The sequence below is a fragment of the Sinocyclocheilus anshuiensis genome, unplaced genomic scaffold (assembly GCF_001515605.1).
Source record: "Sinocyclocheilus anshuiensis isolate Anshui unplaced genomic scaffold, SAMN03320099.WGS_v1.1 scaffold199, whole genome shotgun sequence".
Classification (NCBI taxonomy): domain Eukaryota; kingdom Metazoa; phylum Chordata; class Actinopteri; order Cypriniformes; family Cyprinidae; genus Sinocyclocheilus; species Sinocyclocheilus anshuiensis.
The window spans coordinates 986,080-997,377 of NW_015552582.1; the positions used below are offsets into that span (position 1 = coordinate 986,080).

At 34.0% G+C, this 11,298-nt stretch overlaps 1 pseudogene; it reads right to left on the reverse strand.

Annotated features, from left to right (window-relative positions):
- Window positions 1-3,743: 3,743 nt before the first annotated feature.
- LOC107665293 (uncharacterized) lies at window positions 3,744-6,832 on the reverse strand (annotated as a pseudogene).
- Window positions 6,833-11,298: the final 4,466 nt, after the last annotated feature.

The following is an 11,298-nucleotide window of genomic DNA, read 5'->3' on the forward strand; positions in this document are numbered from 1 at the left end:
TATGCACCAAGAGCTTGTAACACTCCAAAGAGAAAGGAAAAATTGAAATTGCATCATATGACCCCTTTAAGAGTTTAGATGAGTGTGCAAGTGACCAATAACAACTGAGTATTTCGGCAAGCTGTTTATTAATATTGTGTATATATATTCTTCTCATTTTTAGGTCCTGAGACCATATGGGGTGAAGATCAAGACAACCAAACCAAAGGTGGACTGTAATCTACTGGACTATACTTCATACTAACAACTGCCATGTATGCAGCATCAAAAGTTTCTGAAAAGAGAGGCATTACCTTCACCAAGTAAAAGAGTGGAGGATTCATCTGGCCTTCATCGGCCCCCATGAGGTGACTCGATGTAGAATAAATCAGCTTGCTTTAGGCCTGAAATGACTGAAATCTTCATCTCATGTGAGTTGATATCACTATTGTTGGAATTATCCATTAATATAATATAATTACTTTTCAGACGAACGATTCATCGTACAAGTTAACATTTTGTGTTTTTGTTTAAATTGTTTTAAATTCTGTTTTAAAACAGCAAGCAATCTGTTGTTTTTAGGTTTTTTTGTATTTTAACACTTTAATGCTTATAATGTACAGCAGAACCTGCATAGTTATATTCATTATATTTGTTTTCGTAGGCAGGATGTGAAATTACATTGTTTAAAATAATGGATTAAAATTATTCTAATTAAAAAAATAATGTATATATATATATTTTTCATCCAATTAATAAAAAAATAATCTACAGATAAATTGATTATCAAAACAATTGTTAGTTGCAGCCCTACATAAGATATTGTAAAGGAGGTAGGCGGTATAATGCTGTGTATGTGCTGTGTAAGTCATGTTTATTTGTACAACATGTAATTAATTTCTATAGAGATGCTGCATTATTACAGTGAAACAATTTGCCATTTTTATTTTGTAAATGAGCAGAAAACCACTGCAGTGCTTTTTCACCATTTTTTTAATAAAGTTGTAGTTCATAGTTCTGAATCATTTTGTCATGTGAGAACAATAGCAACAGTTCATATTTTCTTTCAGATGATGTAACTGCTGTAATAAAGCCTGTATCATAGAATAGTAACTTGTCATTCTGTATTTATTTTGTAGATGTTTGTTGAATAACTAGGCTTAAATGTAATTTGAGGTACTTTAGTAAAACCATGGTTAAACTATGGTAATACAACCATAGTAAAACCACGATTAAACTATGGTATTACAACCATAGTTAATTTGTGGTACTTGAACCATGGTTTTTTAAAACCATGGTTCGCACCAAAAAAACACGGTTACTACAGTCATGGTTAACTACAGTTTTACCATAGTAAAACCATGGATAATTTTCGTAAGGGATAATCCAATTTAAATGCAAAAAGTGCCCAATATAAGTGATAGGAAAAAGCAACGTAATTAGCAGGTATTTCACACTCGTTCATGCACACAGTCAAACCTGTGTCATTCATTGATAGGCTACATACTGAATTATAATCCGACAATTAAAAAACAAACAAACAAAAAAAACAATAATGCGCTTACCTTCGTGTCACTCTATAATTTTACACAGAACAGTAACTTGTCATTCTGTATTTTTTTTTGTAGATGTTTGTTGAATAACTAGGCTTAAATGTAATTTGAGGTATTTTAGTAAAACCATGGTTAAACTATGGTAATACAACCATAGTTAATTTGTGGTACTTTAACCATGGTTTTTAAAACCATGGTTCACACCAAAAAACCATGATTACTACAGTCATGGTTTACTACAGTTTTACTATAGTATTACTACAATATAACTGTAGTAAAACCATTGTATCAGAACCATGTTTTTTTTTTAAACATGGTTTGCACCAAAAAAAAACATGGTTACTACAGTCATGGTTTACTACAGTTTTACTATAGTATTACTACAATATAACTAGTAAAACCATGGTATCAGAACCATATTTAAGCTTTAAAATAAGCACAAAATGATTATTGTTTTCATAGTGAACGATTCATCTAGTATGTGTTATGGAAGCCCGTTTCCGCAACTGAATAAAAAATAAAAGAGGTAATTGCGACTTTTTATCTCACAATTCTGACTTTTGTTCTCAGAATTGCGTGATACAAACTCGCAATTGCGAGAAAAAAAGTCAGATAATTGTCAGTTTTTAAAGTCAGTTTTTATCTCGCAATTGTGACTTTATAGCTCGCAATTGTGAGTTTATATCACGCAATTCTGAGAAAAAAAGTCAGAATTCTGACTTTATATCTCACAATTCTGACTTTATATCTCGCAATTGCGAGTTTATATCTCAGAATTCTGTGAAAAAAGTCAGAATTGCGAGTTTTTATCTCGCAATTGTGACTTAATATCTCACAATTCTGACTTTATAGCTCGTAATTGTGATTTTAAATCTCGCAATTGTGACTTTATATCTCACAATTCTGACTTTATAGCTCGTAATTGTGAGTTTATATCACGCAATTCTGAGAAAAAAAAGTCAGAATTCTGACTTTATATCTCGCAATTCTGACTTTATATCTCGCAATTGCGAGTTTGTATCTCAGAATTCTGTGAAAAAAAGTCAGAATTGCGAGTTTTTATCTCGCAATTGTGACACTATCTCACAATTCTGACTTTATAGCTCATAATTGTGATTTTAAATCTCGCAATTGTGACTTTATATCTCACAATTCTGACTTTATAACTCGCAATTGCGAGTTTATATCAGAATTCTGTGGGGAAAAAAAGTCCGAATTGTGAGATAAAAAGTCGCAATTACCTTTTTTTTTTTTTTTCAGTGGCGTAAACGGGCTTCCATACGCATGTCTGAAAATAGAGACAGGTAACACAACTTCCTCAGTTGTTTGGTCCTGCTTTACAGTCATTCTTGATGTGCTTTAAAGTCACCTAAAAGTCCTCCCAACAATGAACAGGTTTCTTTTCATGTTGAGGTTACAGAAAACTCTCATAACAAAAGGATACAGTTGTGTCAATCTCTACAGTGCTCACTGTTGTTCTAATAGCATTTAACATTGATGCAAGCGTACTCTGTGAGCTCTGCTGAGTCACTGTGTGTGTGAGCTGGTGTGGATGCTGTTTTAACATGGACTACAGCTGAATACATCACGTCATCCTGGAGAGAGAGGAAAAATGGGATGATTGCACACACAGCATCACATCAATGTTACGTAATCAACAGTAACAGTAAGTTTGTTTTCACTTGATTGTCTTGTTCTCTCTTTAGCTCTTCTCCATCAGTGGTCACCTTTTCAGCAATTCTGCTTCCTACAACATCACACCAAACAAGTTTTGATGATGATTTTAAGTATGTCAGTTTTATTTGGTTTTGAATTTGTACCTATGATTCTATGTGTTTTATTCTATGAGTACAGCCCCATTCGCTGGTCATTTAAACAGAATTTAGTCGGTAGTTATGAGAAGAATGATTATGTGTGTTCATGTACCTCTACATCTCCAGCATGTAAATGCCAGTAATGCCAGTAAAAGCACTGAGAAAAACACTCCCAGCAGAATGAAAACAGATGTGGAGAAACAGAAATGGCTTGACAAATGCTTTTTTCTTTTTTATGTAGTACAAATATAGATAAATATTTCTCAATATGAGCTCATAAAAGCTCCATGCATAATTTTAAAACAATTAAATACAAACACTTGAAAGATAATGAGAAAACAATATTGTAGCCAAAGCCTGTGACTTACATTGAGGTGTGTGATGTTGTGGAATCAGTTTAAGTTGTGAAGTAGTGGAGTCTTGTGTTTGGTGTGAAGGTTGATCTGTTGTTAAATTGATTGGGTGGACACAAGTTTTTTCTGTTCAGAAGCCAATAAGTGTAAGTGATAATATAACACAAAAAAGCATGTTATCTACAAGTAGATATCATTCTTCTAAATATTTAGATTCTTCGTAAAAACAAAATGAATAGCAATGGTGATCTGACAACAGAAATAGAAGAGAACTACCTTCAACATGAAGTACACGAAGTCTGACAGCGACTACTTGCTGAGACGAGACAAAACACTGATAGTGCCCTTGGTCCTCTGTGGTCAGTGCTGATATGTGAAGAGAAAGATTTCCTGGAGTGTTTGGATTGAACAGTTTGACTCTGTTCTTGTAATTCTCAATTTGTTAATTTGGGTAAATTTCTTTATATTTATTTTCTTTGAAATAATTCCACTGTATGTGTTCAGGTTTAGCCTGTAGTTCAGTGCAGGAACAGGGCAGAACCACAGACTCTCCTGAATATCCAGTCACTACAGCTGTCTTTCTGTTCTCAACCAAATCACACCCTGAAAACATGATACAAATTATGTTTATATTATATTTCAGTTTAAATGTAAGTAAAAAAAATCCTAAAATGATTTCAGCGTAACATTGCAACCAAAAAAGGCCTGCATTGTAGTAAGTGCAAGAGAAACTCAAAGGTCAGTGGAAGTGAAATTTAAAGATATTGCGTCTGTCACCTGCTCCAAATTTCCACTTACCTTTAACATTTAAGTCAACATATGTAATAATATTTGGTTCGGTCATACATCTATAGTAGCCCTGGTCGTTCGTTCTGAGGTCAGAAATGAGAAGAGACAGATTTGTTGGAGAAAGTTCATCAAACAGCACACGTCTGCCGCTGTATTTCTCATCTTGAAATACTTGAATCCATTGATTTCTCTGCTGAAAGTGCCAGGTGAATGTCGTGACTGTAGACTGAGGGTCAGCACAGGAGCAGGGCAGCACAACTGAACCACCTGTGTATCTTGCTATTCCTATTGTCTGCTGCACATCTGAAACAATACAGCCTGCAAACAAAATAGTTTATCCAGAGCATTCAAATGAGCTTTACTGGAATATATAATAACCAGGAAAAATAAAAGCAGAAAAGATCCCTTCAGGGGTCCAAGCATCATTTAAACCTTAATAGTATTTCATGAACAACACAATGTTAATCAAATCTCATCAGATTTGGGTTATTATTATTATTAGTAGTAGTAGTAGTAGTATTCACAAATACTTTTTTAATTTGTTTGCACTACTTCCCTGTTTCAAACAGAGAGCCACTCGGTAACACTTTCTATGAAGCCTGTATTTATAATACATTATAAGGGTATTCTTAAGGCATTATAATAAATGCATAATGTATTATTAAAAAAAACTTATAATATGTAATATCATCTCATGATTAATCATAACAACAGTTTTAATGCATTATAATATTTACTTATTTGTGCTTTTAAGAGTATGATGATTTATAACACACAATGAACACAATGCATCCACTTACAATAGATTATATTTCCCATAGTTATAATGTATTATAAGTCTCATATCTTGCCATTGTTAACTTGTTACTTTACTTAAAGCAGACAAAGACCACTTATAAATAATAACAACACCAACAATAATAATAATAAATAAAACAATATTTTTTCTTAAACAGCCATAAGATCAGATATTTGATCAGATGAATGTGTTATATGGCACATTTGCATTTAACCATATTTAATGCAATATCAGTATGATAGTAAGATACTGTGACAGTCTTAAATAAATAATGTCAAGATATGAGACTTATAATCCATTATAAATTAAGTGGATTTAAAATGGTGTTCATTGCGTGTTATAAATAAGCATACTCATAAAAGTTATAACCACAAAGAAGTAAGTTTTATAATGTATTATAATTGTTGTTATGATTATTTATGAGATGATACAACATATTATACTTTTTTTTTAATTTTTTATAATGCATTATGCATTCATTATAATGCCTTAAGAATACCTTTATAATGTGTTATAAATATGGGCTTCATAGACCTTCTGATTAATCACAAAACATAACATAAAACATGTCCATTTAATAGGTGTCAGACTCTGGGCCAGGTTTTGTGTGTGTCTTTGCTCCCTATGTGCTCCGTCTTCCAGTTTCTCTGTCTCGTGTTTTGAATTCATTGTTCCCAGGTGTTTCCAATGCTTCGTTCCCGTGTTCCTCGTGTGTGTGTGCACCGTGACAATAGGTTGTCTTTCCCTTCAGATCAGAGATGCATTTCAGTTGGAATGTCTCAAATTGTCTAATAATTCAAAGCAATGCAGATGTGAACAGTCTTTTGAAGAAAAATTATAATTTAATTATCTATTCCTGCCATCAAGCTTCAATTAATTATTATTACGGTCTTAACCCTTTAACTGCCCCACCAAGAAAAAGGCATTTGAAATTTTTTTTTTTTTTGTTTGCATTTCTTATCTCCTTATGTCGCTAGTTACCACACTCAATTTTTTTTTTTTCCAACACATCCCATTTTTGTATATTAATCTTTATTTATTGAAGTATGCCATGAAATATTTCAGGTTTTCATTTTAACACAGGAAATTATGTTTTCTTGTTTTTTAACAAACTAAAATAACACAAATAACTAAAAGTAACAAAACCAAAGACATTACATTCTTTCTGCATTCAAAAACTTAAAAAAAGAAGCAAAAGATAGTAATATAATGGCATTTTAGGCTTTTATGATTCAAGAAACACGCCGTCAAGTGTGGTAGTGCAACAGGATTTTTTTTTTAACATTTCTTTGTAAACCAGCAATGCTGTGTAGTGTAGGTATCATCTGGCTCCTTCAAGGAAACAGTTTTTAGAGTTTGTTTTCCTTTTCTTCTTTTCTTACATGGAAGCATTGTAGAGGATGTGCTTGTTGAGGGAGCATCATCTTCATCCAGGGACTCGAAAGAACTGTCACCAGCTACCTCTTCTCGGACGGGGTGATAATCCGGATCCTCTATTGCAGTGGTTCTCAAACCTCTCCATGACGTACCCCCAGCTCTGCACATTTTGTATGTCTCCCTCTATCTGACACACCCACTTCAGGTCTTGCAGTCTCCAATAATGAGCTGATGAGTTGAATCAGGTGTGATAGATGAGGGAGACACAAAATGTGCAGGGCTGGAGGTACTCCAGGACAGGTTTGAGAACCACTGCTCTATTGGGTCATCAACATCACTGAGATCAGCATCAGAGTCTTGTAGTCAGAGTTTTCTGGTACAACGGCCTGAAGAGTGCACGTTCTTGTACCATAGAAACTGTTGACATCCATCTAGTAATTGTAAAAAAAAATAAATAAATAACAATCTCTTACAATTTTAGTAATGTTAGTACACCAGCATTTGTCATTTAAGAAGTAATTGCCTCTGATAATTATGATGTCCACACATTAATTCTATTAATTCATTATATTTACTTAAAAAAATATAAAAAAGTGGCAAAAAAATACATAAGAAATGATCTCAGTATATTCATGAAGAAATAACAATAGCTGTATCATATTCATAGCTATGAATGATCAGAAGTTTATATTTCTCAGCAAATAGTCCATTCTGACTGCAGAAATGGATGATCTGAAAACATTAGCTTAGCTTTTCTACGTTTACCATAAAGTGACAAATCAACCGTTTGGTTGAGCACGTTTTTGAAAAATTATTAAAAACATACTAAAGTTTTTTCATGGCAACATAATTTTGTAAAGTTAGGGCTCTTACAGTGTAATATGTCAAAAAAATATGCTTACCTTGCCAAAATTCACCAAGAACAGTTCACATGGCAGGAGTGATTTCTTTGTTTCTGACATCCATGTTAGAAGAAGTGTTGTGACAAGTGCTGTTGATTGACTGACACTCTGACATCTAGTGGATTTTTTTGGCATAACATACTTCAAGCAGATGGTAGAGATGGCTCAATCAGCTTGAGTTAAGTTAGGTACTCCTCTCAATAAAATATAGTGACTCAAAATGTGCTCAACCATTTGGTCGAGCAGGTCATTAAATTAAAGCAGATCTATATTCATTGCTCACTGATCTCACAATGAGTCCCCTTAAATAACGCAAAATCTAAACTCACCTGTACCGAAATGAAGCATAAAGAGGAAAAGATATAAACAGTCCCTCATGGTTCGTCTTCACTCAGTCTGTCAACAGTGTCTTAATTATTTGTTTCCTCTTAGCTGTTACTCCTTAGAAACTACAACTTCCTGTCTCTTTTCTTATTTAAACAGTGTTTGTACTGAATTCTATCGCTGACTGATCATAATTACCATAAGTTTTCACTGCACCAAATTTCAATAGGTGTATTATTTTTAGTGCCACTTGCACTATGAATGACATTTAGACATTTGAGATTTATGACCAATAGTCTCACAATATTTTTTTTTGATTTTTATATCACACTTTTTTTATTTTATGTAATGTAAGCATCATAACAAAGTATGTATATACATTATTATGGTAGTATACACTTGTTTTAATAGGCCAGGCTTAAGAAGCAGCACTTAGTATTATACAATATGTACTGTAACTGTCTCAGCCATCTCTACCCGGTGTTTGGTCAGAAGGAGCTCTTTGAAGCCAGGTTTACACTGATCTGTGTTGAAAAGGTTTACGTGCATATCAGTGGACTGCAGTTGAAACTAAATGTTTCACACTGCCACAAGGAAGAGATGATTGTCTGAAGTGGCATATTTCACAGAAGTGAAAGTATGCAGATGGAATGAAGAAACCTTCATTTCTGGGAACAAATGCTCATCATTCTAAAATAAACAGCACATACTCTCAAAGAGGAGCCCAGTACACTTCGCTTTCTCAGTGATATGGCAGACGCCAGTATTAGGACATCAGAAAAAGACCAGGCCAGCTGTCCAGTCTGTCAAGATCTACTGAAAAATCCAGTGACTTGTAAATGTGGACAGAGTTTCTGTATGGCGTGCATTCACAGTCTGAAGCAGGACAGTCCAAAGGGATCCCACAACTGTCTTCAGTGTGGTGAGGCGTTCGCTCCAAAGCCTGTTCCACGCAGATTCATCAAGGTTGAGAGAATGAAAAAAGTGGAGCTATCTTCTTCAAACCATCCCTCGGACCCAAGCTATGCTGGACCTGGAGATGTAGGGTGTGATGAATGCACTGGAAGAAAACACAAAGCCATCAAGTCTTGTTTAATGTGTCTGGCTTCCTTCTGTGAAAGTCACTTAATACCTCACACCACAGTGACCTATCTGAAGAGACACAAGCTGATCGAAGCCTCCCCAGACCTGCAGGAAAACAACTGCTCCCAACATGACAAACTCAATGAATTCTATTGCCGTACAGACCAGAAATGTATTTGTGCTTCGTGTGTATTGAATGAACACAAAGGACATGATACGGTTGAAGCTGAAACAAAAAGGATGGGAAAACAGGTGAGAACTTGTTCATGTTATATGCCTGACTTAATGGGATCAAATGATTTTTGATGTTTCCATCAGTTCCCTGAGGTAAAATGGTTGTAAAATGCTGTAAAAAGAAAGTTGCATGAGAGCACATGACCATAGCAGTAAACTAGTTAGACCAGTCAGGGAATATGTTTTAATATGTTTCCTTGATGAGCTACATTTTTCCCCCTAAAGACTGAGATTGCAGAAAAGCAAAGGGAAGTACAGCAAAGAATCAAGGACAAACAGAAAGAGCTGGATGAGCTGAAACGGTCTTTGGATACACTAAAGGTAAGAACAACCACTGCAGGAGCAAACGTGTAGATGAACAGATAAGAGAGATAAACACATTATAACCTGTACAGTTATATGAATGGTTCAAGTTCATGTGACCTGTTGATTAATTAAAATAGTATCATCAAGAAATCTTGCTAAGAAATTAGCAGTGAGCAAAATAAAAGTTACATGCAACATGGTTTAAACTTGTACATGTTCTTGGTACAGTAGAATTGACACTTTACGGTACCTAAAATTATAATTGTATGTTATTGAAAGAAATATGAATTTGAATGCAATAGGTTTTCATTATAGCTTATAAATTGGATGGATAAGTTAAACAAATGTAGAGAACCACAAAAATCAACTGCTACTTTGAATGGATGTAACTGAAGAGGTTGAATGAGAGGAATAATGAGAGATGCCCCGCTCTTAAAAATAAAGTTTTTAAAAAATGTAGTTTATTGGCATCGGTGGTTTCATGAGGAGCCTTTAACCTTCATGTAACCTTTCCATACCACAAAAGGTTCTTTTCAGTAGAAAAGGTTCTTTAGATTAATAAAATGTTCGGTAACACTTTCTATGAAGCCCGTATTTATAATACATTATAAGGGTATTCTTAAGGCATTATAATAAATGCATAATGCATTATAAAAAACCTTATAATATGTTGTATTATCTCATGAATATTCATAAGAACAGTTTTAATATATTATAATATTTACTTATTTGTGGTTATAGCTTTTAAGAGTATGATGATTTATAACACAATGAACACGTTGCATCCACTTTTAAAACGGATTATATTTCTCATAGTTATAATGTATTATAAGTCTCATATCTTGCCATTTTTCTTATGCTACTTTACTTAAAGCGTTTTTTTATAATGCATTATGCATTCATTATAATGCCTTAAAAATACCCTTATAATGTATTATAAATACGTGCTTCATAGAAAGTGTTACCAAATGTTCTTCACACTAAGAAAATAATGGTTCTTTTAAGAACTGTTCACTGAAAGGTTCTCTGGGGAACCCCAAGTGGTTCTTCAATGCATTGTTGTGAAAACACGCTTTTGGAATCATTATTTTTAAGAGTACAGCTCACTCTGCTTTCTAACAGTGCTCTGCACAGGCTGCATTAGAGGAAAATGATAAGATCTTCACTCAACTGATCCACACCATTGAGAAAACACGCTCTGAGGTAGCAGAGCTGATCAGAGCTCAAGAAAAGATGGAATATAGTCGAGTTGTGCGACTTCATGAGCAGCTGGAGCAGGAGATTGCTGAGCTCCACAGGAGAGACACTGAGCTACAGAAGCTTTTAAACACGGATAATAATGTTTATTTCCTAAAGGTAATTGCTACTTTTTTGCCATATACTGTATATTACTCTTAACAACTTTAAATTTAGCATTTTTAAATGTAAAAATGTATTTTAGTAGTCTGAAAATGTGTAAATATATCAGTCTGTTTGGTATTTCACTCTACAGCATTTCCAGTCTCTATCTTCACTATCTCCATCTGTGAACTCGCCCATCGTAACTGTCAGTCAGCACATTAAACCTGATCTTGTGAGGAAGTCTCTTTCTGATCTTAAAATGGAATTGCAGAAATTTGGCAAGGAGAAAAACTAAAAAATTATAACACAGATTTACTCAACATATTAGTTATGTATATTAATATTGTAGAGGAGCATATTGAGTTTGACCTTTTTAGTCCATTATGCCACATTATGCCACGTTTTGCGGTATGGGAGGAAAATACTATATACATATTCATTATA